The sequence below is a fragment of the Gadus macrocephalus genome, chromosome 14, assembly GCF_031168955.1.
Source record: "Gadus macrocephalus chromosome 14, ASM3116895v1".
Classification (NCBI taxonomy): Eukaryota; Metazoa; Chordata; class Actinopteri; order Gadiformes; family Gadidae; genus Gadus; species Gadus macrocephalus.
The window spans coordinates 23,125,624-23,149,931 of record NC_082395.1 but is presented as its reverse complement, the minus strand read 5'-3'; the positions used below and the strand labels follow the sequence as shown (position 1 = coordinate 23,149,931).

General features: G+C 47.2%; 1 protein-coding gene and 1 long non-coding RNA gene across 2 annotated transcripts in view; both read right to left on the bottom strand.

Moving 5' to 3' along the window:
• LOC132472047 (tyrosine-protein kinase CSK) overlaps positions 1 to 8,865 on the bottom strand; it is a 37,225-nt gene extending 28,360 nt beyond the window's left edge. Inside the window, exon 1 of the mRNA XM_060071460.1 lies at positions 8,645 to 8,865. The gene's annotated coding sequence lies outside the window, so the exon portion shown is untranslated. The remainder of the gene's footprint in view (positions 1 to 8,644) is intronic.
• The window catches only part of LOC132472050 (uncharacterized), a 75,688-nt gene that overhangs the window by 28,360 nt on the left and 23,020 nt on the right, over positions 1 to 24,308 (bottom strand). The gene's annotated exons all lie outside the window — the stretch shown is intronic.

The window sequence follows — 24,308 nt, the reverse complement described above, 5'->3', positions numbered from 1 at the left end:
AAGAAGGCCCGATCCCTCTTAGAATCAGAATCCATATATGTCAGTCGGCCGGAATTCAAAACAGTACTTTGACACATAAAGTACCCCGAGTTAGTAAAGTTAGAGATCTAAACTGTAATAGTGCAATAAATAACACTAGATAAATAGAAATGAGGAAGACGCACACGCGCACACGCACACAGGAAGGCTAGCTTTAAAACTATCTGCACTGCCCATTTGTGCTATAAAAGATGAAATACTCTGACCTTTGGGCACAATCCAAAGTTCAGCAGTACTAACATTACTTCCTGTTTTTTATGTTTGACGGCAACACAATGGTGTCAAAAGGTAACTAGTCTATTAACGATTCTCAACCACTGCTGAAGTTAACTAAAATCGTGTGTATCAGGTCAGGTAACACACACAGTACACTGTATCATCAACATTGATGGTCTGATGTTTTAAAATAGAATCTTGCTGTCCTACCACACACACACACACACACACACACACACACACACACACACACACACACACACACACGTTCCTTTTAATCTCTAGTTTAAAGGTCCCATCACGGGGGGAGGATTTCATCAACACAGAGCCATCCTGTTCAACCATTCCTGTTTGATCAGCTCTAAACGTACAACATGTAGTCACAAATGTGTTTTACATTATAGCAGACATTTATTTGGCTATCAATCAAGCAGATCAGTGTGGCGCCCTTGGGCAGATAACTCCCTCGTTAACTAGGGCATGGAGATCTTTTCATAGGCTCGGCTAAAAATGAAGTCGAGTGATAGGTGTCACATCGTGAGTTAACTAGGCTAGGAAAGTTTCACCGCTTTTCAAATGAAAGAGCGAGGATCACCCACCCGCCGCCAGCAGAGGAATCAAACGGGACTCCAGGAACTACATAAGACGTGGAAGAAATGAAAACAGCGAATGAAATGACCCCCCCCCCCCTCCCCCCCTCAGAGAGAACGTGTGGATGAATGCAAATGTCGGTAATAACTTGGACCGGATATTGAACCGATTTTCCCCCGACCGTTCCATCCACCGTTCCGTTTACTCGTCCATCTGAGCCAACGTTCGTGCTCATGTGACAGACTGCTTGAGTGAGAATGAAAGTGAAGTTCCAGTCACAACAGTGTGTGTGCATGCATTAGCATGTTCCCCATGACCACTGCCTATTGGGCTAAACAAACTTTATCAGATTACTGTTGACAATGCTACCTCAGTTTCTACTTGTTTCCATCCCTGCTTCAGCACAAAGATTGGCGATGGTCATGCAAATATTGCACTATTATACAAATATAATATGATCAGATCCTGCCAAATTTGATTATAGTCGCGGAGGGGTTCACAGAGTTTATAACCCCAGGAAAAAGTTTTTAAAGGTAAACTGTAACTCCTGTTCATTTAAAATGTAAACATGGCTGAGCTATAGTACCGCTGTTAGTTGTAAATAAGTGATATTGCCTTAGGACAACGGATGAAAATTAGCAATTAAGCTAACTCCGGCATATTTATATTGATGCTCTGGCTGACATATTGATTAATGTGCACTGTCCTAATCAAATAAATAAATAATAAATAAATATTGTTTACTTGGCCCATGTGTGCCAGAGAAGCACGGCTCAGCGAGGAAGCGTTAAAGTTTCACCAGCAACAAGTCCAATAACCAGCTCGCACGCCATCGCATGAGACTCCTGACTCAGATCACAGAGCCGATATTAAATCGGCCCACCGTGTGAATCACCTCCGACATGAATCCAAACTTGAGCCCAACGTGACAAAATGAGGTCAAAGGCTGTGACCTGGACAGGGTAATGGTGAGACAGACCCAGGAGCCAGAGAGCTCTGTGGGTTTTATTTAGCATCGCCCGGGCCGGCTGGTAATATGATAATATGGTGTTGTTCTGTATTTAGTTAAGGTTGTGTTGTACGATGGGACACTTTGTGGTTTAGGTTACAAAGAAACAGTTAATCAAAAGTATGAAAGTGTTTAAGTGTGTGTCACAATTAAACAACCAATACTAATTCCCAGCCTCAGACTAACTACTCCTGGTCTACTCCCAGTCTATGACAGAAAGGAACTGGTTCTAAACATACCTAACCGTCATATTGTTGTGCAGAAGAAAAAACAAGATTACAAAATGTTTCACACAATTTATAGATAAGAAACGTCATGCTAAATTGAATAAGCATGCAGCGCAGACAAATATAAAAAAAATGAAACAGGCACGCAGGTATGTAGGTCATCAGAACGGTTCCGGCCAATTGCAGGCGTTTGATAAGGGTTGCCTCATTCTCTGTGGTCACAACATGACCCCCAGCCGCCCAGTGCTGGTGGAAGAGATGCAGTGTGGGCATAGCGTGAAAACAAAAGCCCCCCACTGCAGTGTGCCGCTCACAATGCCCGTCCACGAGCCGGGGGCCGGGAGGGCCTTCAGCGCATCACACGTTCTTCAGCAAAACCAACACAAAGCCATTCACAACGTGGACTCTATTGTTATTCTGCAACACACACACACACACACACACAGGGTCGGGCCCAGGCTGGTGGATACGTCTCATAGTTCTGCTGGGCATAGGATGTGCTTTTGAGCAACTATCAGCAACAGTGGGATGAACTATGGACAACCACTTGATTTGATTGCGTTTGAAGCTCAAACGACAGATAGTGGAGGGCGGTGGCTTTAGGAGTTATTGAGAGTATTAGGACGACTAGGGACACAGAGTGAGTCCACGTGTCTCAGCAGAGTGTAGAGTGTATTCCGATAAGCGTGTGACTCAAAAGAAGAAGAACGAAGTGAAGACTTGTTGAACGACAGCCTCACCGCAGACCCACCCCTGCGAGCCACAGGGCCGGTCCTCGGCTCTGTAATCTCCTTTCCTGTGACAATCGCTCGTATTTTTAGAAACCAGGAAGTGAACTTGACGAGACGCAGACAGGCGCTCCGACCCAAAGTGCGACGTGGTCATTTCCTGCCGTGGGCGGAGGAGCAGAGCAGTGATTTGAGAAAAACAATACGGGCAGTGTGGAGAAGGCCTCACTTTGGTCCCCCTTGAACTCGGAGCAAGTCACATCTGCAGGCTCTCCGGACTCAGGAATACACAACACGGATCATGTTGACCTACAAACAGTGTTTAGCTCATTGGAATGATAGGTGCTGAAGAAAGGAGATTAACCGTTTATAAACCATAACTCCCCAGTCTTATACGATAGTGATCTATTTGGCCATCTGTCCATTCAGGCGACAGTTGCATATCTTATGAGGTAGTGAACACTAACAGTAGGACTCCAACATCACAATTACCGCCTCCATTTTGTAATGCCAGGATCACTATGACATGCTCCAATAAATAACATTGCATAATGTTATTTATTGGAACTTTTATTTAAACTGATGTAATTACTGTAATTGTACATCGTTTAGTAATTACTCTAGAAGTAATTCGTGATTATGCGAGACGTTCTGTTTGAAATGGCCAGTTTTTCTCATGCGAGACTTGGCAAAACAAGGTTTTCATTAGCCGAGGTTACAGTGTCTCTCTTGAGCCTGTTCCAATACGATATATATAAGTATCGCCAAGTCCCATGATGCATTCTGATGTTCAAACCCTATACTGGATCTGCTAGTTCCTAGCATCATGTACTAAGCTAGCCTCCTTTCTTCAGTCATAAAACACAACAAAGATAACCTGTACAGCGTCTACACAACACAAAGAACCCAGGCAGCAGTAGATGACTAGGATTTCTATTGAAAATATAAAAAAGGCAGCTGATAGTTTTCTTTAGTCAATATCACTTACTTTCAGACTCGAGGAACATGAACCAAACCAACGTGTCTACTGCCGTTTAAACAGCGGAAGAAAAATGAGCCTTCAGGCATTAGTCAAATATCCGCTACAAACCGTACCATTGAGAATACCTGATTGCACCATGAGAGCACATCAAGTTTCACTTCCTGTCCCAGTGCAGTAGCGTCTAGCTAAAGAGCAACAGTAAGGCCTGTAAAGTGTCACCAGTTCATCAACACACAAATCATTGTGTGATGTCATTAGCAGCGGCTGTATAAGGATAGACGTGAGGCTTGATTGAACCTTCAGTAACCTCCTTGTATATGTGCATCATACGTCAGGTAAAATACATGGCTGCATGGGATTTGATTGGGTTTGGCGACATTTGTGACGTGAATAAGCCACTTATTAAGTAGCTTATTGAAGTCACTATAGTTATGTATGCATTGACATTCTCTGTGTAGCAGGCTAGCCCGGCGGTACCCTAGCGCTCTGTATGTTATAGCCGACAGTCCCACAAGTTATGTTTGACATACTAAGAGCTGGTGTTGTGAACCCAGACGAACACCCCGGCCTCCGTTGTGTTGTGGTCTGATGCTCTGAGTAGGGGCCCTGAGAGTGGGGGCTCCTGAGAGTAGGGGCCCCTGAGAGCCGCTGGTTAGCAGCTCCTCCGAGAACACAAGGGTGAACACAAGGACGCGCTCGTTCACCACAGGAACCACCATCAGTACACAAGGGAGACGCAATGAGCAGACGGAACAGAACATTACGTTGAGTATGAAATGGCCTCACTTTACATTGAGCAGATGCATTAATCCAAAGCGACAAACCATTCATACACCCAGTCACAACCCGACGGCAGAGTCAACGACACACTGTGACAGCCAGCTGGGAGTTTAGGGTGAGGCGTCTTGCTCAGGGACACCTCAACACGCTAGGAGGAGCCGGGATCAAACCAGCAACCTTCTGGTTACAAGTCAACCCGCTCTACCTCCTGAGCCGGGGATCGAACTAGACACCTTCTGGTTACCAGTCAACCCGCTCTACATCCTGAGCTACTACCGCCCAATCCATCTCCATCTCCTGCTCAGGCAAGCCATCCAACCTGCTCTGATTAGAAGACGCTCCTTCGACTGAGTCTATAGGTCAGACATAGCTCCGCCCTCAGCATGTCCACATCACTCTGTGGTCGTTAATCTCTCTGGGTCGGCCTGACAAGGCGGGCACTTAAATGAAACGCACCCTGAAACACCTCATCAGGGTGGGCATGTCTACTTAGCAGATGAGCTCCTCCATCCTCCTTTCGTCCGTTGTCCTCGTGCCGGCTGTGCAGCCCACAGCCTTCTGAGTTAAATTAATCACGCGCGCCTGCCGCACCGCAGACCCCAGCCCGGCCATCGCGGCTCGTCAGCCTGAGAGCCCCCACATGTCAGGGTCTGCTAGAAGGAGGGAGAGTCCTTCACCCGTGCGCCCCCCCCCGCTCATTAATTCCAATCTGCTACAGAATAACAAACAATCAAAGACCACCTGTGGTGTCAATAAATAACCCAAAGCACCTGCTGTGCTGTGTGTTGTGTTGTGCTATGCTGTGGCGGGAGTGTGTGTGTGTTTATTTTTCCATTTGAAATCCAGTAAGGGACGATAAACGATGCTAGAGTAGGTACTAGGTACCTAACCACATGTGTGTATGTGTCTTGTTGTAGATGGCAGGTTATAGGATTCTGAAGAAAACAGTTTGTCTAACGCGCTGCTGGTCTAGTAGATTGATTCTGTGATCAGTAGTGAATACTAATCGTAGGGCTTTCACATCGTAGTGACTGTCGCCATTTGGGGAGCAAGCATTGGAGGCTAGTTATTCTGTAATGCATTATTCTGATGCATTCTGAGTACAAGCCCTAATCAGAATGCGATGCTGTTGGGATCCAGGTCAGTACTTCCTCTTGGCACACTTCTCTAGGAGACCATAGTAGAGCCTGACAGCTACTGGACGCTAGGGGACGAAGTCGATATTAGGGAGTGAAGAAATTCAGATCGAAATATCGGCCGATATTCTGAATATTGATATATCGGCTGATATTCAATATGTATATTGTGGCAGCTCCTTGGGATACACGATACTGATATATCTGTGAGAAACCAATATCAGACAACCGAAAGAAAGTCCTTCCCAGTACGTAGACAAGTTACTCCTAGTACGTAGCCACTGCCAGACCCTTCCCAGTACGTAGCCAGACCCTTCCCAGGACGTAGCCAGACCCTTCCCAGTACGTAGCCAGACCCTTCCCAGTACGTAGCCAGCACCCCTCCCTCCCGGCCACATGCCTTGGCTCGAGGTACACGGCCACGCGGGGCCTCCCTGCCTCCTCCAGGAGCGTGCCGCCTGGCCCCCGCTGTCCAGACGGGGCCGTCTGCCCACGTTGGCGCCCAGAACGGACGCCACAATGTGCCTATTCTACTGGGCCGCTCGACCAGGGGGAGAGGAAGCGGGGGCCGGGAGTCGCTCCGGAGGCCGGGCTGAAATAACCGCGGCGGCAGCTGGAGGTACGAGCTCTGTCCGAGTCATGACAGGAATGGAGCTCGCTATAACAGGCCGAAGGTGTGGCCGTCTGGTCGCAGCACCAGCAGTGATGCAACACATATCCCTCCGCCTTCCAGGACCGCTCAAAGCCCTGAACAAACACAGGGCGCAGGGTCGCGTTCCCGGGACGGGGGGCTATTCCCGGTCAGCATCTGTTTAATACCGGGAATCCCTTTCAGAAGTGTTGGATAGATCTTTTAAATAGATTGATCCCCGTACGTTGAGCACTGGCATCCGGCTCGCGGGGAATTCATCCGCTCATTGTGACTAAATGACCTCAGGTTAGTACAGAATAAAGATCAGCATGGATGCTTTCTCTGAATTAAAAGATGTGAGTTCATGAGCGACGACCCTTTGAAACAGTGTCCACTCGATGGCAGCAGGCCACCGCGGAACATTGATTTTACTCGCATCCATTTAATAGACTAAGCCTGGGACAATCGGAGGCCCAAGTGGAGCCTGGGCCTCGCGGCGCCTGGTCTGCTGGGTATCGGACCAGCCTGAGGCCCGAGCGCCTGGCTTAGCGTGTGACAGTAACACAGTGCAGCGCCACACCAGCGAGGTGATGAGCTTCCCCTTCTAAGCACTCTGCTTCAGAAAGACAGCTGACCGCCAGCCAATCAATGGTCAGCCGAGGGGACGTGGCCAGGGAGCATGTGTCGATAGTGACAAGACGGGGTGCTAACCATTTGATGGACTGGGCGGTAGAGTTCGTGGATATTTTCAATATCCGATGGCATCTGACCCCATACCTGAAATACCGTAGTACCGTAATAATACATAAGACCTACTCTGCATTGAAATTAATCAAAATGTAATAACACCTCGATGTAAAGAGGAGGAGAGGAACCAGGGAAATTATAAAAGGAGTTGGTAAACAATTGACCAAAAACGATCACAACCCTATCAATAATCGACGGAACGTGGTCCGAGTAGGATGGAGTGGAAGAGAGAGAGAGAGAGAGAGAGAGAGAGAGAGGACCCCTCGGCCTCAGTACAGCCCTATAGTACGAGAGCTGGGACGGCCCGGACACACGCCACATATCGAACATGTTGTCATGTGGTTGACCAGATTCCAGGGGGGATAATAGAGGTCCTAATCCGTAGCTCCGAGCATCATGGCAACAGATTCCTCCAATGGCAGCCGCTGAGCTATCATTCTGCCTCATTACCCTCCCTGCACTCATGCTAATTAGTCAGCCACTTAAGGAAATTGTTTACACGAAGCACGATATTCAAGCAGGGAAGCAACCGTTTGAAATTGCAATCTTCCTTATTAAAATGACAAGGGGAAGTTATGAGGTGTGTTCTTGCAACGATGAAAGCGTAATACTTTAAATCGAGATGTTAAAAGGGGAAATGGTTCTATCATATCGTACTATGTGATTCATTTAAGGACCTCTAATACATGGTAATGAATTAACGTTTGTTAGTTTTTTACATTGAAAACTGGGGATTTAAAATACAAAAGAAGACCATAAAAACCAACATGAAGGGAAAGGCGACCACAGTGACAGTACCAATGCCAATAACATCTATCCCACTGGTGCGTTATTATCAATTAGATTAACAGTTCAGTGTTGTTCTTTATTTAAAGCACCAGCCACCACCACCACCACAACCATCATATCGACCATCGAGACAATGGCATGATCAACTACAACATTCGGAGGGGGACAGTGTTTCTAAACGTCCTGCCACACCACGTAGAGGTATGCACATCTAAACACATGTCCCGGGTTCATGTTGTAGTCCTGACCGAGAACAACAGAAAACAGTCTACTGGTGAGACGGGCAGGTCAGGCGTCTTCTCGGCCCGTTTCCTGAACCCTCCCAACAACAATCCCCGGTGCACCTCCTGCTCATCCTCGGCTGTATGCAACACAAGCCATCTCTGCATGACTACGCGATGCATGGCGTGGCAGAGTGGAGCATTCATTGCGATAGAACCCATATCACTTATCCTTAGAACAATAAAGCACTCAACAGTGATCATGCATGCAGTGTTGATATCGCAGTCAGGAGGAGGTCCTGCTGCTGTGGACGCAGAGGAGGCTACCATGTAGCGGCTGAAGCTACCTAATGCCCCCAGTGGAGACACAATGTGATCAGACGGCCGGAACACGCATGCGTTCCGGTGGTACACAACAACACAACAGCCGATACGGGCCAATTAGGGCCTTTCCTCGGGGCTTCATCCACCAAGCGTCCTGGCTGGAGTGTTGCTGCCCTGAGGAACACAAGGAGAGCCCACATCGCGTGTAATCGCTGTGAACTCACCGTAAACGAGACCACTTTGCGGTTGGACCAGATGTTGCTGCAGATCAGGGATGCGCTCCCATGAGGACGACTCCTCGGTCTGCGGGGCGTCCGGGCTCGGGTCTCGGGGAAATGAGCCAGTCCGGGACAGGGCTGTAACGAAACGCTCCGTGGACTCTCTGCTCGGCGATCTCTCTGAAGGCCTGGAAGAGGAAATGGTCTCCCCAGTCAGATCGCAGCGCGCATGCGTAGACGCGAGCGGCGAGCGGAGCGGAGTCTGAGCACCGCGCTGTGGCCGTAGGGGTGATGAGAGCATCATGCAACATGAGAATCAGAATCAATCAGTTATTTTTATTACATGTTATTGTACAAGTAGATAAGAGTCAAATTATTAGGCTTGATTCCTCAACAGCCACATAGCAGCAACAATACACGATAAATTCAATAAAGTAAAAAAAAAAAAAAGAAAAGTAGCAGCAGTCTCAAAATAATTATTAATAATAAAATAAAGTAAGTCATAATAAGATAAACTAAAACAGTAGTCATAATTAATGAGTGTAGTAAAGTTTAAAGTGTAAATACATGTGATCCTAACCCAGCCGTAACCCTAACCAGTACAGCTCTTTATGTGATGAAATGGTTAAGAAAACGAATTCAGCATTTCTTAGAAGCAGCATTTGTGATGCCGAGAATTAATCCAAAAACCCCTCCTCCGCATAACATGATTGAACTGAGATGGTGAATTATAGAAGGGCCAGAAACTGATCCCGCATTATTCAGATTGAGTTTTTGTTCTATTTATCGTGTTTGATGCAGATGGACAGCATGTGCATCCATCGACTGAGATACCAGTCACCAATCTAAATTTAAAAACACTTAACTGCCACCTGGTGGGCAACTTCCAAAAGTACATCCCCCACAAGTAGCAAGGCAGTACTGTGGGTAAGGTAGGGCATGTACGAATTATCTCATCCTAAAATTGTGCGTTAACATTTTACTTTTAATTCTTTATTTTTTTCATTTGTTTTCTATCTATCTATCTATCTATCTATCTATCTATCTATCTATCTATCTATCTATCTATCTATCTATCTATCTATCTATCTATCTATCTATCTATCTATCTATCTATCTATCTATCTTTCGTTCTTCCTCTCTTTCTTGCTGTCTCTCATTATTTTCTGATATATCTTGTTTTTATCAAGGCTGTATTGATCTGTGTGATGCAGCAAGATAATGCTGATTCAGTTACTATAAGAGACTCTGTCTGTAGGTCATTTAAGTCATTATTTAGCTAGCTATTATGTCAAATAAGTTGGTGTTTCTATTACATTTCGTAGGCAGAAATAGTGTGTTGATTTCTTTAACATAAAATAAATAATTAATTTACATTTGGCCTATTCATGAATTTAGTAGGTGATGCTTTTACCCAAAGCTACTAACAGTGGTTCCAGATTCAGGGTATTATGCAAAAGGCATCTTGCTCAAGGAGGCCAGCAGTTTGTGGATATTTAGTGCTGTTTGTGTCCCATTCCCCTTCCACCAGTGAAGAACACACTCCCAGCTGCTGGCGGAACACACCAGTCTCCAGATGTCTAATGGTCTTCATAATAACACAACAATGGAGACGTGGTCTGGATGTGATAAACGTTTCAGATGAAGCATCTTGGGTGGCGCTAGGGAAAATCTGTACCAACTGCATGCATTCCTGCTGGTGATGGATGATGATGATGGTTCCAAGCCATGAATCCACTCTAAAACTCATCAGGAACAGGGAGACTTTTTAAACGGATGCTTATTTCCGAGAGCACCAAACATAATTTGGTTTTACGCCTATAATAACAAATATAGTATCTTAATCTTAATCCCTCATCGTATGAAAACAAATCTCATTGAATTCAAAGTTAGTGTTAGTGTGGGCGTATCCCAGCGGACTCTGACCAACAGGCGGACAGACAGGCCACACTGAGGTGTCCATCCCAGTCACACCCTTGCTATTCCCCTGGGAACCAGCGTGTGTGTCAGACGACGTCTGTCCTCAGCTCTCTGGAGCAGTGAGAGCCGCTATGCTGTGCACTGCTCAGCCATTTAACACTCAAAGGGCCCCTAATGCACCACCAGGGGGCAGTGTGATAAGCCATTACAAGCCGTGAAAATCTGCCTTTCCCTGTGCCTCGGTGACATCACAAGTGGGCATATCCACCCAGATGTGCACTGCATAGATCAGTCTACCGGCCTACCCAGTGGACTGTAGCAAATGTTGCTGATCTATCCAGCGTACATCGAGGTGTCACTAAAACACAGGAAAAGGCTGATTTTGAAACTGTTTGTAATGGCTAATCACACCCCCACCTGGTATAATAAGGCCTTTAACCTTAATACAAAGCCATACGTGGTTTCACAAACATGTAAACAAGGAGCCGGCATCTTGTTCAAGACAAGAGGTGTGTAAATGTATTATAGGGTGCAGACATTGGGAATTGAACCATTTACATTTACATTTAGGGCATTTAGCAGACGCTTTTATCCAAAGCGACTTACAATAAGTACATTTGTCATAAGAAGTGCATCAATATATCGCTGTCGGTACAGAAGAATGTTCATAGAACCAAGTGCAAGTACCACAATCTCTAGGCTAATCAATTCCCTGTGTTACAGCCATGATAGCAGCTACTGCAGTTGCTACACAGTTAAGTACTATAATACAATACAATACAATACAGTGTACAATGGTGGCCAGAAGGGGGAGGGTGGCTATGCAGAGTCGAGGTGGACTCTGAACAGGGGAGTCTTGAGTCTTTTTCAGAAGATAGTGAGCGACTCTGCGGTCCTGAGAGTGGCAGGGAGCTCGTTCCACCACTGAGGTCCCAAAACCGAGAAAAGTTGTGACTTTGCTGAGCGGCCTTTAGTAGCTCAGCGATGGCGGTTCCAGATGTCCAGCTGAGGTAGTTCAGTGGAGGGATCGAGCTGGGGTGTGTGGCTTTAGCAAGGCTTGGTAGGCAGGGGCAGTTCCATCGACTGCCTTGTATGCCAGTACCATCGTCTTAAATTTGATGCGAGCTACTACAGGGAGCCAGTGGAGGTCCCGGAAGAGGGGGGTCACATGGGAGAACTTCGGTAGGTTGAACACGAGGCTCGCTGCCGCTTTCTGGATGCGCTGCGAAGGTTTAATCGCAGAGGCAGGAAGTCCAGCCAGGAGTGAGTTGCAGTAGTCGAGGCGGGAGATGACCAGTGATTGGACTAGAAGCTGAGCTGCTTCCTTTGTGAGGAAGGGTCGGATTCCGCGGATATTGTAAAGTGCAAATCTGCAGGATTGGGCGACAGCAGTGATGTTTGCAGTGCAGGATAATTGATTGTCCAATACAACACCGAGGTTTCTGGCAGTTGGAGAGGGAGATACAGTGATGTTCTTGACGGTGACCAGTAAGTCCATGTGTGGGCAATCTTTCCCTGGGATTAGGAGGAGCTCGGTTTTGTTGAGGTTAAGCCTCAGGTGATGGGCAGTTGTCCAGGTGCTGACGTCTGCCAGACATTCCGATATGCGTGTTGCAATCAGGGTTTTATCAGATGAGGGGAAAGAGAGAAATAGCTGAGTGTCGTCAGCATAGCAGTGATAGGAAAAGCCGTGTGATGCAATTACCAAGCCCAGAGACCTGGGGCCGTATTCACAAAGGATCTTAGGGCTAAAAGTAGGTCCTAACTGGCGAATTTAGGAGTAACTCCTAAAAATAATGGGCGTGTCACTCTTAAATTTAGGACTCCTAACTTTTTTCACTAAGAGCAATTCACAAAGTATTTTAGGCCTAAAAGTAGCACCTAAGTCTAGGAGAGCTTAATGGCGCGTTTCCACTGCAGGGTGCGGAACGGATCGGATCGCAAAGGTGCGGATCGGGTCGCGTTTCCACCGCCAAAAGTGGGCGTGACCCGGACTTTGCCGTACCCGTTCCGGCCTCGTTCTCGGGACTCCTCCGTTGGGGTACCGAAAACGAGACGAGACGCCTGAAAGGGTCCCGGGAAATTCTAGCTACACACCCCCTCCGTTGATTGGTCGACAGAATCATCACTTCCGTGTGACGCGGGGATAAAAACAAACAAACAGTAGCCTCGAGGTATTATTCTTTACAATTAACATGTTGCGTAAAACGCTTGCTTGGGCGAACAAGGAGGTGGAGACGTTCGTCTGCATTCTTGGGGAGGAAGACGTTGTTTACGATGTTTACGTAGCAGCCGCGGCGATCGACATCCGGCCTACCACAAAGGGTACTGTCGGCAGTGGAAACGCGACCTCGGAACTGAGCTGGGCTATACCGCCCCCTCCCTACCGCACCTTTGCGATCCGATCCGTTCCGCACCCTGCAGTGGAAACGCGGCATAAGAGTCTTCAAGAGGACTCCTAACTCAGTAAGACCTATTCACAAAGAATCGTAAAATGCCTGCGAGACGAAATGTTAGGGTATTCAACTTGTTGTGGAGTTAATGCGCGATGCAATAACATCCCCGACTAACAGGAATAATCCGATTAGTCCCGAAATAAAATGTTTGGCCACACTACGTTATTTAGCAACAGGGGAAATACAACTTTGCAATGCCGACGATTTAAAATTATCGCAACCATCAGTCAGCCGTGCCATAAACTTTCCTTTGGACATTCAACAATTACACAGGATCAAAGCCTACTTCATGGCAATTGCAGGTATGCCCGGTGTGGTCGGTGCTATTGATGGGACGCACATAAAAAGAATTGCGCCATCAAAAGACGGACGTGTTCGTCAATAGGAAGAAAGTGCATTCCATCAACACGCAGGTTGTTTTTGATGCAAATTTTAACATAGCCTACTGGATGTTGTTGCAAAGTGGCCTGGATCTTCAGCTACCCATGATTCGCACATTTTAATGGTGAGCGGTCTGAGGCAGCTTTTTGAGATGTACCAGTTGGGTGTCACTTGCTGGGTAACATGTGACTATCCATGCAAGACGTGGCTCTAGACACCCTACCTCAATCCACAACCGAGAGCACAGTTAAAGTATAACATGTAAGTGATTACGCAGATTACGCTTAGTCCTATGCTTAAAACACATCGTATTGGCTCTTTCCCGCCTTTTATTTGTTGAATCCATAATTATTATTGTTTACTGATTTCTTCCATATATGCTAGAGCACACAAACATACACGAAATGTTGTGGAGAGAGGAATTGGGCAGATGAAATGTCGGTTTCATGTCCTCCACGGCGAAATATGCCTCACCCCAGAGAGGGCAAGCACAGTAATCACTGTATGTGCCATTCTACACAACCTCTGCAAGCGGAGGAACATTCCACAGCCAGACGATGATGATGATGATGATGATGATGATGATGATGATGGCGATCAACATGACAAGGAATTTGGCCGTGTGGAACCGAGTGGACAGGCATTTAGGGATCACTTTGAAAACACATTTTAGGTAAACACCTTGGCACAAATCAGTCAACACTTCGGTAGTTCATAACATTTATTTTCTTTTAAATTTTACGTATTTTTATTGTTTGCTTTCTCTCTCTCTTGAACGTGCAGGCTACAACGTCATTATCGTGGTCTGCACAAAATTGTCATCATGCGTGTATTCTGCTAACTCCACTATAACTACTTAATAGGAATTCATTTCTAGCCTAGGCTATTTCCTTGTTTTTCGGTGATTCAGTGGGCTCGTCTGAACAACCAATCACCGAACTGATCGCTTCTAAACTCGTGCACGAGAATTGACGTAATCCATAGCAACGGCGCGTCACTTAGTTCACTCTTTGTGATTTATCCTTAGTAAGAGTAGGTCTCAGCGGCTTTGTGAATAACTTTTAAGAAAAAACTCCTACGTAAAATGTTTTAGCGCGAGTTAGGAGCACTCCTAGCGGTAAGATAAAATGCTTTGTGAATACGGCCCCTGGTATAGAGGGAGAACAGAAGAGGCCCCAGTACAGAGCCTTGAGGGACACCAGTTTCAAGCGTGCAAGGTTTGGACAAGGAGCCATTCCATGTCACTTGATAGGTGCGGTTCGTCAGGTAGGATGTGAACCAGGAAAGAGCAGATTCAGCGATGCCAAGTTCAGCAAGAGTGGCAAGAAGGATCTGGTGGTTCATCGTGTCAAATGCTGCGGATAGGTCGAGGAGAATGAGAACCGATGAGAGGGACGAGGCTCTGGCAGCACGGAGGGACTCAGTCACCGCGAGGAGAGCCGTCTCGGTGGAGTGTGTCTTCTTGAAGCCTGACTGGTGAGGGTCAAGGAGGTTGTTAGATGAGAGATAGGAGGACAGTTGGTTAGCAACGGCACGTTCCAGTGTTTTAGACAGGAATGAAAGAAGAGATACCGGTCTGTAGTTCTGGATGTCGGTGGTATTAAGAGTTGTTTTTTTTAGGAGAGGCTTTATTCTGGCAGTCTTGAAAGACACTGGAACAATGCCTGAAGTGAGGGAGGAGTTGATAATTGAGGTGAGAAATGGCAGGATGTCGCTTGAGACATCCTGGAGGAGAGAGGAGGGGATAGCGTCAAGGGGGCATGGTTAGATGTTATTATTCTGTTGACCTCGTCAGAGGTGAGAGGGATAAATTGGGTAAAGACAGAGGAGGGGATGGGAGGAGGGAGAATGGAGGCAGGGATAAAAGAGGAGCTAATGTCCTTCACTTTCTGGGTAAAGTAGGTAACAAAGTCATCAGCAGTGAGGCAGGAAGGAGGTGGGGGTGAGGGAGGGTTGAGGAGAGAACAGGGAAAACAGTTTCCTGGGGTTTGAGGCAGAGGAGTTGATTTTGTTCCGGTAGAAGGCAGATTTGGTTGTTGACACACAAGAGGTGAAATCTGAAAGAAGGAAAAGATAGTGAGATAGATCATTAGGACAGTCTGATCTCTTCCATTTCCTCTCAGCTGCTCGCAACTTTGTTCTACAAGTCCGCAGAGGTTTGGGAAAGCCAAGGCGGGGGCGGTGAAGATCGCTCAGGTCTGGAGTGGAAGGGACAGAGGGAATCCAAGGAGGAGGAGAGGGAGGATAGCAGAGTGTCTGAAGATTAATCTGTAGATAGTTGAGAGAATCGTTCGATAGAAGGAAGTGAAGACAGAACAGTACAGGCAAACGTAGAGGGAGAGAGGGATTTGAGGTTACGGCGAGTGGTGAAAATGTGGGAACTAGAGAGGAGGGAGGGAGAGGATTTCAAGGGGAGAGAAAAATCAACAAAGTGATGGTCAGACACAGGGAGCGGGGTAACGGAGAGAGCAGAGGTGCCGCAGGACCTGGTGATTATTAGTTCAAGCTGGTTCCCGGCCCTGTGTGTGGGAGGAGAAAGGGTTAGTGTTAAGTCAAAGGTGGCGAAAAAGTTCAGGTGAGTGCAACTTCTCTGGCAGGATGTTGAAGTCGCCGAGGATAACGAGTGGGGTGCCATCCTCAGGAAAGCAGCTGAGGAGGGCATCCATCTCATCGTAGAAGTCACGGAGGGGACCTGGAGGACAGTAGATCACCACAATGGAGAACTTGATAGGAATGGTGACCGTGACAGCGTGGAGTTCAAACGCAGATCTGGCCAAGTGTTCTAGTGGAAGGACCTGGTAGGACCACATGGGCGAGATGAGGAGTCCGGTCCCCCCTCCTCGCCCGGATGGTCTAGGGGTGTGCGAGAATGAGTAGACGGTGGAGAGGGCAGCAGGAGTAGCAGAGTTCTCTGGAGTGATCCAGGTCTCTGTCAGGGCCAGGAAGTGAAGGGTCATGAGGGACGCGTAGGCTGAAATCGAGTCTGCCTTCTTAACCGCCGACTGGCAGTTCCAGAGTCCTCCCATGACCTCTAGGTCAGTGTAAGCACGGGTAGGTGGATGGCGAAGATTAGACGGGTTACTGCGCCGAGCAGAGGAGCCATGGTAACGCCGTCTGCGGGTTGAAATCCTGACAATGATTGAAGTACGACACATAGCTGCAATAGGGCAGGTGGCCTCCCCGGGGCTTCCTCGAGGGACTCCCGCAGAGAGACTCCCTCAGTCTTTGTTTCCCGGGTCTTCGTTTGCTGGGTCCTGACGCTAATAATAGCTAGCCCTTAAGTGGGCAAGGTAGCTCAGGCAGACTTGGCTCTGCCCAGCTATCAAGGCTTTTGTTCCCACCGTAAGTGGCAGAAACTAGCAAGAACGACCACTTAACTGATCACAACAGCAAAGGCCTTCTGACCAAGTGCCTTCTGACTAGGAGTCAGACACCCTGTAGCCAGGATACACTTCTTACCTTGTGCTGCCTGCCATACATCTTACCCTACACAGTACTTCTGTGATTAGGAATCCATTTACTTCACAAATATTTTCAGGAAAAATCCCATTGAACCTCCATCACCACTACCAAGTGAACCTCCATCACCACCACCCAGTGAACCTCCATCACCACTACCCAGTGAACCTCCACCACTACCCAGTGAACCTCCATCACCACTACCCAGTGAACCTCCACCACTACCCAGTGAACCTCCATCACCACTACCCAGTGAACCTCCATCACCACTACCCAGTGAACCTCCACCACTACACAGTGAACCTCCATCACCACTACCCAGTAAACCTATATCACCACTACACAGTGAACCTCCATCACCACTACCCAGTGAACCTCCATCACCACTACCCAGTAAACCTCCATCACCACTACACAGTGAACCTCCACCACTACACAGTGAACCTCCATCACCACTACCCAGTGAACCTCCATCACCACTACACATTGAACCTCCACCACTACACAGTGAACCTCCATCACCACTACACATTGAACCTCCACCACTACACAGTGAACCTCCATCACCACTACCCAGTGAACCTCCATCACCACTACCCAGTAAACCTCCATCACCACTACACAGTGAACCTCCACCACTACACAGTGAACCTCCATCACCACTACACAGTGAACCTCCACCACCACTACACAGTGAACCTCCACCACTACACAGTGAGCCTCCACCACTACACAGTGAGCCTCCACCACTACACAGTGAGCCTCCACCACTACACAGTGAACCTCCACCACTACACAGTGAGCCTCCACCACTACACAGTGAACCTCCACCCGTATCCCCACCCCCCACCAGCGTGCCAGAGTGTGTGAGAACTACCACCCAGCTGGCCCGCGGAGAAACCCCCGCCTCACGTCCAACACGGCCGCCCTGATCTGGTGTTCCAGACAAAAGAGGAAACAGGAAGGGGGTCAAAGGTCAGAGGTCAGCGATAAGGAGAGTCACAATGGTCAGCAATCTGCGTATTGACTCCCGGGGGTCGCAGAGGGCCACACGGAGCCCTTATCACAGCACCTGATGCCACAGGAAGCCTTTCCCCTCGCCAAAACAAGAGACTGCACGCAACCCCATGCCCGCCGCGGAGCTGCTGATTGTGTGTTTGTGTGTGTGTGTGTGTGTGTGTGTGTGTGTGTGTGTATAGCGTGTGGATGGTTTGGAGGTAATGTTTGTGTGTGTGTGTGTGTGTGTGTGTGTGTGTGTGTGTGTGTGTGTGTGTGTGTGTGTGTGTGTGTGTGTGTGTGTGTGTGTGTATAGCGTGTGGGTGGTTTGGAGGTAATGTTTGTGTGTGTGTCTGTCTGTCTGTCTGTCTGTCTGTCTGTCTGTCTGTCTGTCTGTCTGTCTGTCTGTCTGTCTGTCTGTCTGTCTGTGTGTGTGTGTGTGTGTGTGTGTGTGTGTGTGTGTGTGTGTGTGTGTGTGTGTGTGTGTGTGTGTGTGTGTGTGTGTGTGTGTGTGTGTGTGTGTGTGTGTGTGTGTGTGTGTGAGTGTGTTTGTGTGTGTGTGTATAGCGTGTGGGAGGTTTGGAGTTTTTGAACGTAACAAACCTTCACTGATCGGAACATGGGCGGTTGGGTCTGAAAGCCATGAGTCGGAGTGCTGCTGTGTACATTCTTGGACGGCCATTGTTTTGTCTCTGCTATCGCTGTGGAACTCAGAGCCCAGCGGCGCCTGATCTCTGGGTCTGTCTCTCTCTCTCTCTCTCTCTCTCTCTCTCTCTCTCTCTCTCTCTCTCTCTCTCTCTCTCTCTCTCTCTCTCTCTCTCTCTCTCTGGTGATACATACCATTCCCCATTCCCTCACCATTGTCTCTCTGTGTATTTTATTTTCTGTGTAATAATACATGAGCATGATCACCAGGGATGAGTTCACCCATCCACCATCACCAAGCAGGACACCCCTATAGGAAGGCGGGCCATGACCCAGTCAGCCTGGTTCTGGAGGCTGATTGGAGCTGACCCCTGATGTCCTGGTTCTGATTTGACAGCAGACTGGTACTAGATCATAAAAACCTTTATTATTGTAGAGGTATCAGAGAGGAGAGACACTAAGGTACAGAGTGGTATTGTACCTTTACCTTATAGTCATTGAACAAAATGAATCTACCTGAAGAACTTGTTGAATTAAAAAGGACCAGAGAGCTGAATTGGAATAGATTGGTTGCTCTATCTTAGGCAATTTTTTAAAATAAGATCTTAATACTATCACTCTGTGTAATACTCACGTCATAACGGTGAACATATCAATCCTCTGGGCTGATAAGGTATGTTCTGGTCCGGAATAAATCCACCAGAGGGAGACACTGAGACAGTGAGGGGCCATTCCACACCGCTTGCATACCCACTGGGAAACGTCATAATTTATGCCATCACTAATGTTGCATGGCATGCTGTTGTCCCCAGCTTCCAACAGATACAGATCCGTCTTCACGGTATGGGGCGGCTTTACCGAGAAAAGGTCAGTGATTGCGGAAATACCAAATATGTTAAATTTCAACATTATGAGCAAGGAAAGGGAGTCAGCAATCTTATCACGCACACAGTAGTGCAAGAGTTCAGTAGTTCATGATTAAGTTCGCCAGAGAAGGCTTGATGTCCCGTATTGGAGGAGCTGTGACTATATAATGCTATGACTATATATATGTGACTATATTTATTGATTTATGGTTTATTTGATAGAGACAGATACAATGTACATCGACAAACTGAGAACAGCTATTCAAGGCAAGTACCATAGTGCTTATAGCGGATGCTAATTTGTAAAACAATGAGTAAATGGTAAAAAATAAGTTAAACCGAGCGAGATGCAATAAAGCAGAAGGTAAAAATAAGATGGAAGAGGTTAAAACAGTGAGCTAAAAATAAGGTAAACTGAGTACAGCGAGATACAATGAAGCACAAGGTAAAAAAAGATAAACTAAGCACATCAAGATACAATAAAACACATTAGTATCATGCTACAGACAACTAGACATGAGTAAAATTTTGTTGCTGAATTAACCAGGATTTGGTAATTCTCTTAAAAGTGTTGAAGTTTGCTATAAGAAGCCCCTTCACAAAATGTAATATTAATTAAAAGAAAATTAGGTGAAGTAAAAATAAGAAACTCTTTTAAGACCATAGTTTAACACAGGTGAAATAATTGACAGAGGTAAGGTGATGAGGCTGAATTAAAACCAGGGAGACACCTGCAGGACAGAAGTGAAATTACACATGGACAGTTAGAGAAATAGTCTTTTAGTGAACATCTGTTGTCTCGGACCTGGACTCCTAAAAGCTCAGATAGTTTCCCTTGAGGCTGAAATGCATCTCCTTTGCCATTATGAATGTACATAAAACGTTCATATAATATATACAAATATAATATATATGTTAATGTATCTAATTGTCATCTATATATTATAATAGCTATTACATCTATGAACAGATGTAGCTAAATATGGGCAAAGGAAATTGAAATTACTAACTTACTAACGAACCAACCTAATCCTGAGAACATCTCCGGTGTTTCTCAGACCTGTTAAGGTGAGCAGCCACAGGGCAAAGGTCACATCCACACACTCACGGCCAATCTGCACACCAGTACACGCCGTTTAATGTCAGATAACACGTTTATCTTTATAAGGTCCATAACCGCTCATAGGAATGTTGGATTCTGATTAATTGAATGTGTGTCAACACATTTTTTGACAATGTTGTGCTGTCCCATAATGCACCTGGCTCCATCTGAAAGCATGCTAAGTAGCTGCCAACGGTTGGACTTATTATTTAACATTCCTTTGATTCCCACAGACACACTCAAACACACACTCGCACACACCAGACACCCCAGACACACACACACACACACACACATTTGACAAGACACACACACACACACACACACCACATACACACACCGGGACACACACACACACAACACACACACACACACACACACACACACACACACACACACACACACACACACACACACACACACACACACACACACACACACACGAACACCAGACACACAAACACACACACACACACACACACACACACACACACACACACACACACACACACACTCCAACTCGTACGACATCACGCGGCACTCCGACCTGTTGCCCTGCAGCTTCTCCTGCTACCGGCATGATATCAGGTGACCTGAGGAGGAGCCCGCTCAGGTAGTGAGCCCACAGCCGTGGCCTCCCCACCAGAGCCGGCAGAATCCCCTTACGGCGATCACTGTGTCCGGACTCAGAGTGGAGGCTGGAGGTGGAGTGGAGGCTTATGGTGGGGCCGGGGCGGCGGTGGAGGCCGGGGAGGGTGGAGGCTGGGGAAGGTGGATGCTGATGGTGGTGCTAGGGAGTGTGGAGGCTGGGGACAGCGGAGAAGGCTGAGCACCGCTGTAGAGAGCAGAGGGCAGGCTGTGCCGTTTGAAACAGCGGTGTTACATAACAGGGCTGGCAGATCAGAGTTCAGCGCGGTCGGTTCAGAAGCGTTGAGACACAGAGGTCTTATTGAACTGGTTAAATGAAAGGATCCCTGCAGCTCTCTGAGGACAATTGTTATCTGAGACCGGCAACCGAGGCGCTTTGATCCTAAAGTAAAAGTAAAAAAGAATAGAAAGTAGAAAACACACACTCACAGTTCATAAGAGTCGCATAAACAAAGGAGTCGTGCAGTGGGAGAGGCTCCGTAACGCGGTGTGATTAAGGTGAGCTGCTCGTCAACTTGACTTAAAGTCCAGGGGCCCCTGGGCCCCTCCACACACACACACACACACACACACACACACACACACACACACACACACACACACACACACACACACACACACACACACACACACACACACACACACACACACACACACACACACACACACACACACACTAACCCTTCTGCAGGGGGTCAGGACCAAGTCACGCATATACCAAGAAGAAGAAGCTCATTCTGAAGCCGACTGCCTGGGCCCCTGTTTAGAGGACACGCTATAATAAGCTTTTGGGCCCCGGGCGCAGCCGGATACCAACACAACATTACCTTCTGATCGTCACCACTGAGACACACACCCCCTGTTAGCGTGAGCCTGCTCCCTTAATTATGTGTTTACTGTTTCAATGACATGCTGGCTCCTGTGGTGTGTGTGTGTGTCTGGTGAAGGGGTGAAGGGTGTCTGTCTGGTAAAGAGTGTCTGGTGAAGGGGGGAAGAGTGTCTGGTGAAGGGGTGAAGGGTGTCTGGTGAAGGGATGAAGGGTGTCTGGTGAAGGGGTGAAGTGTGTCTGGTGAAGAGGTGAAATATATCTGGTGAAGAGTGTCTGGTGAAGGAGTGAAGGGTGTCTGGTGAAGAGTGTCTGGTGAAGGGGTGAAGGGTGTCTGGTGAAGGGGTGAAGAGTGTCTGGTGAAGGGGTGAAGTGTGTCTGGTGAAGGGGTGAAGGGTGTCTGGTGAAGGGGTGAAGTGTGTCTGGTGAAGGGGTGAAGGGTGTCTTGTGAAGGAGTGAAGGGTGTCTGGTGAAGGGGTGAAGGGTGTCTTGTGAAGGGGTGAAGGGTGTCTGGTGAAGGGGTGAAGGGTGTCTGGTGAAGGGGTCAAGTGTGTCTGGTGAAGGGGTGAAGGGTGTCTGGTGAAGGGGTGAAGGGTGTCTGGTGAAGGGGTGAAGTGTGTCTGGTGAAGGGGTGAAGGGTGTCTGTTGAAAGGGTGAAGTGTGTCTGGTGAAGGGGTGAAGTGTGTCTGGTGAAGGGGTGAAGGGGTGAAGGGTGTCTGGTGAAGGGGTGAAGGAGTGAAGGGGTGAAGGTTAGCAGACGAGTGGCATCCCTCCATGTTCTCGATGGAGGTGTTGGTGTAAGACTCAGCAGAGACCTCGTCTGAACCGAGACTGATAACACTGAGCCACTGGCTGGAATAAAGACATGTGCACGTTTGGTTATTACTTCCCTTTGTGTTGCAATCGTGCACCATTCATGTTTCAATCATGTTTCAGTCACCAGATGTGTTTACTGTACTGAACCACACAAACAAAGTGCTATAGAAAGTGGACCTTATTTCATTAACAATATGGTCAGGTTGTTTGTTGTGGCAATCTGTTTGACACAATGCAAACGAACAATGTGAAAACACACACAGACTGAATCCAGCTTTACCTGTCTTGATGTCTTGATGTGCAGGAGTCATGCTATCAATTCAAAACCCTCTGCATGATTTCATTACAACAACTATCTCTGTTGAGGTCTCACAATAATGGCAGCATGCGTTGTTTAAGATCGTTTTTGATGCGCGGAAGTGGGAAAGGAATGCAAATATTTAGAATCAATAGGTAATCAAGGTAATCAATTTGAATGCCCCGTGTCCCTTGATGTGAAGCTAGTTTTCAACATGGCCAACAAGAGTGACGACTTTTAGCTATTCGCTTAAAGGAAAGAAGACTGAGGCTGACAACATTTTCAGTTCTTGGTTGAAGTTTGAATAAGTTATATATTTCATTTTAATGAGTTTGTTAGTAAAACACCTGTTTGTGAACATCAAACCATGTGTTCTCAGCAGCTATTTTGAATGTTCCTTAGTTTGTTTAATCTGAAATGCTCTTATATTTTGGATCGCTACCCTGTTGAACGCTTAAGTCATACAAATTTCCCCTGGAATGTAAGCCAGCGGTGCCGGCTAATCAAAACCGGAAACATTATTTTCAGCACCTCGCAAAAACACTCGGAAAACAACTCACCCTGCGCTGATTTAAGTATGTGCTAAACAGCATCTGTGGTTTTCTCTCCATTGTTAATGTAGTGTGATCCTGTCCTTTAAACATCGCCATCAGAATAGCTCTTTATACCGTTGTGACAAACACACAAACATTATAGTGGCAAATCAAATCATCCTTGATGGACAGCCTCGTTACAGACGTATCGTGAAAGTTTATCATACTGTGGTAAATGCTTACAGATGAGGGCTTGGTCACACATGTTAGATAAGTTTATTGTCAGCATCATGAATGTTTAGTAATATTAGGTCAATCAGATACGATGGGGAAGGAGTTGCTATTTCAGTTTCCCTTGAATCGAGAGGAGAATAAAAAACATTAATCTAAAATAAAGAAGACGGGAAAAGGGGCCAGGTGTGAAAATAAGGAAGAGAACAGAGAGAGAAACACAATCAGACGATGTATCTTTGACGTTTGTCACCTTCCGGGACTCATAGAACATCGTTAGCACGCTGGCGGGGAAGCGAAAGAAAACATTTGCGGCGGTGAACAGCTGCCCTGAGATAAGGATAAACATCCGCCTCCACGCAGCGAGCTCCAGCGGGGGGCTGGGGGGGGGCGCGTGTAGGAGCTCTGAGACCCTCACGCAACCCTCAGTCCCCCACCACCTCCACAACAACCCCACCACAACACCACCACCTCCACCACCACCGCAAAACCC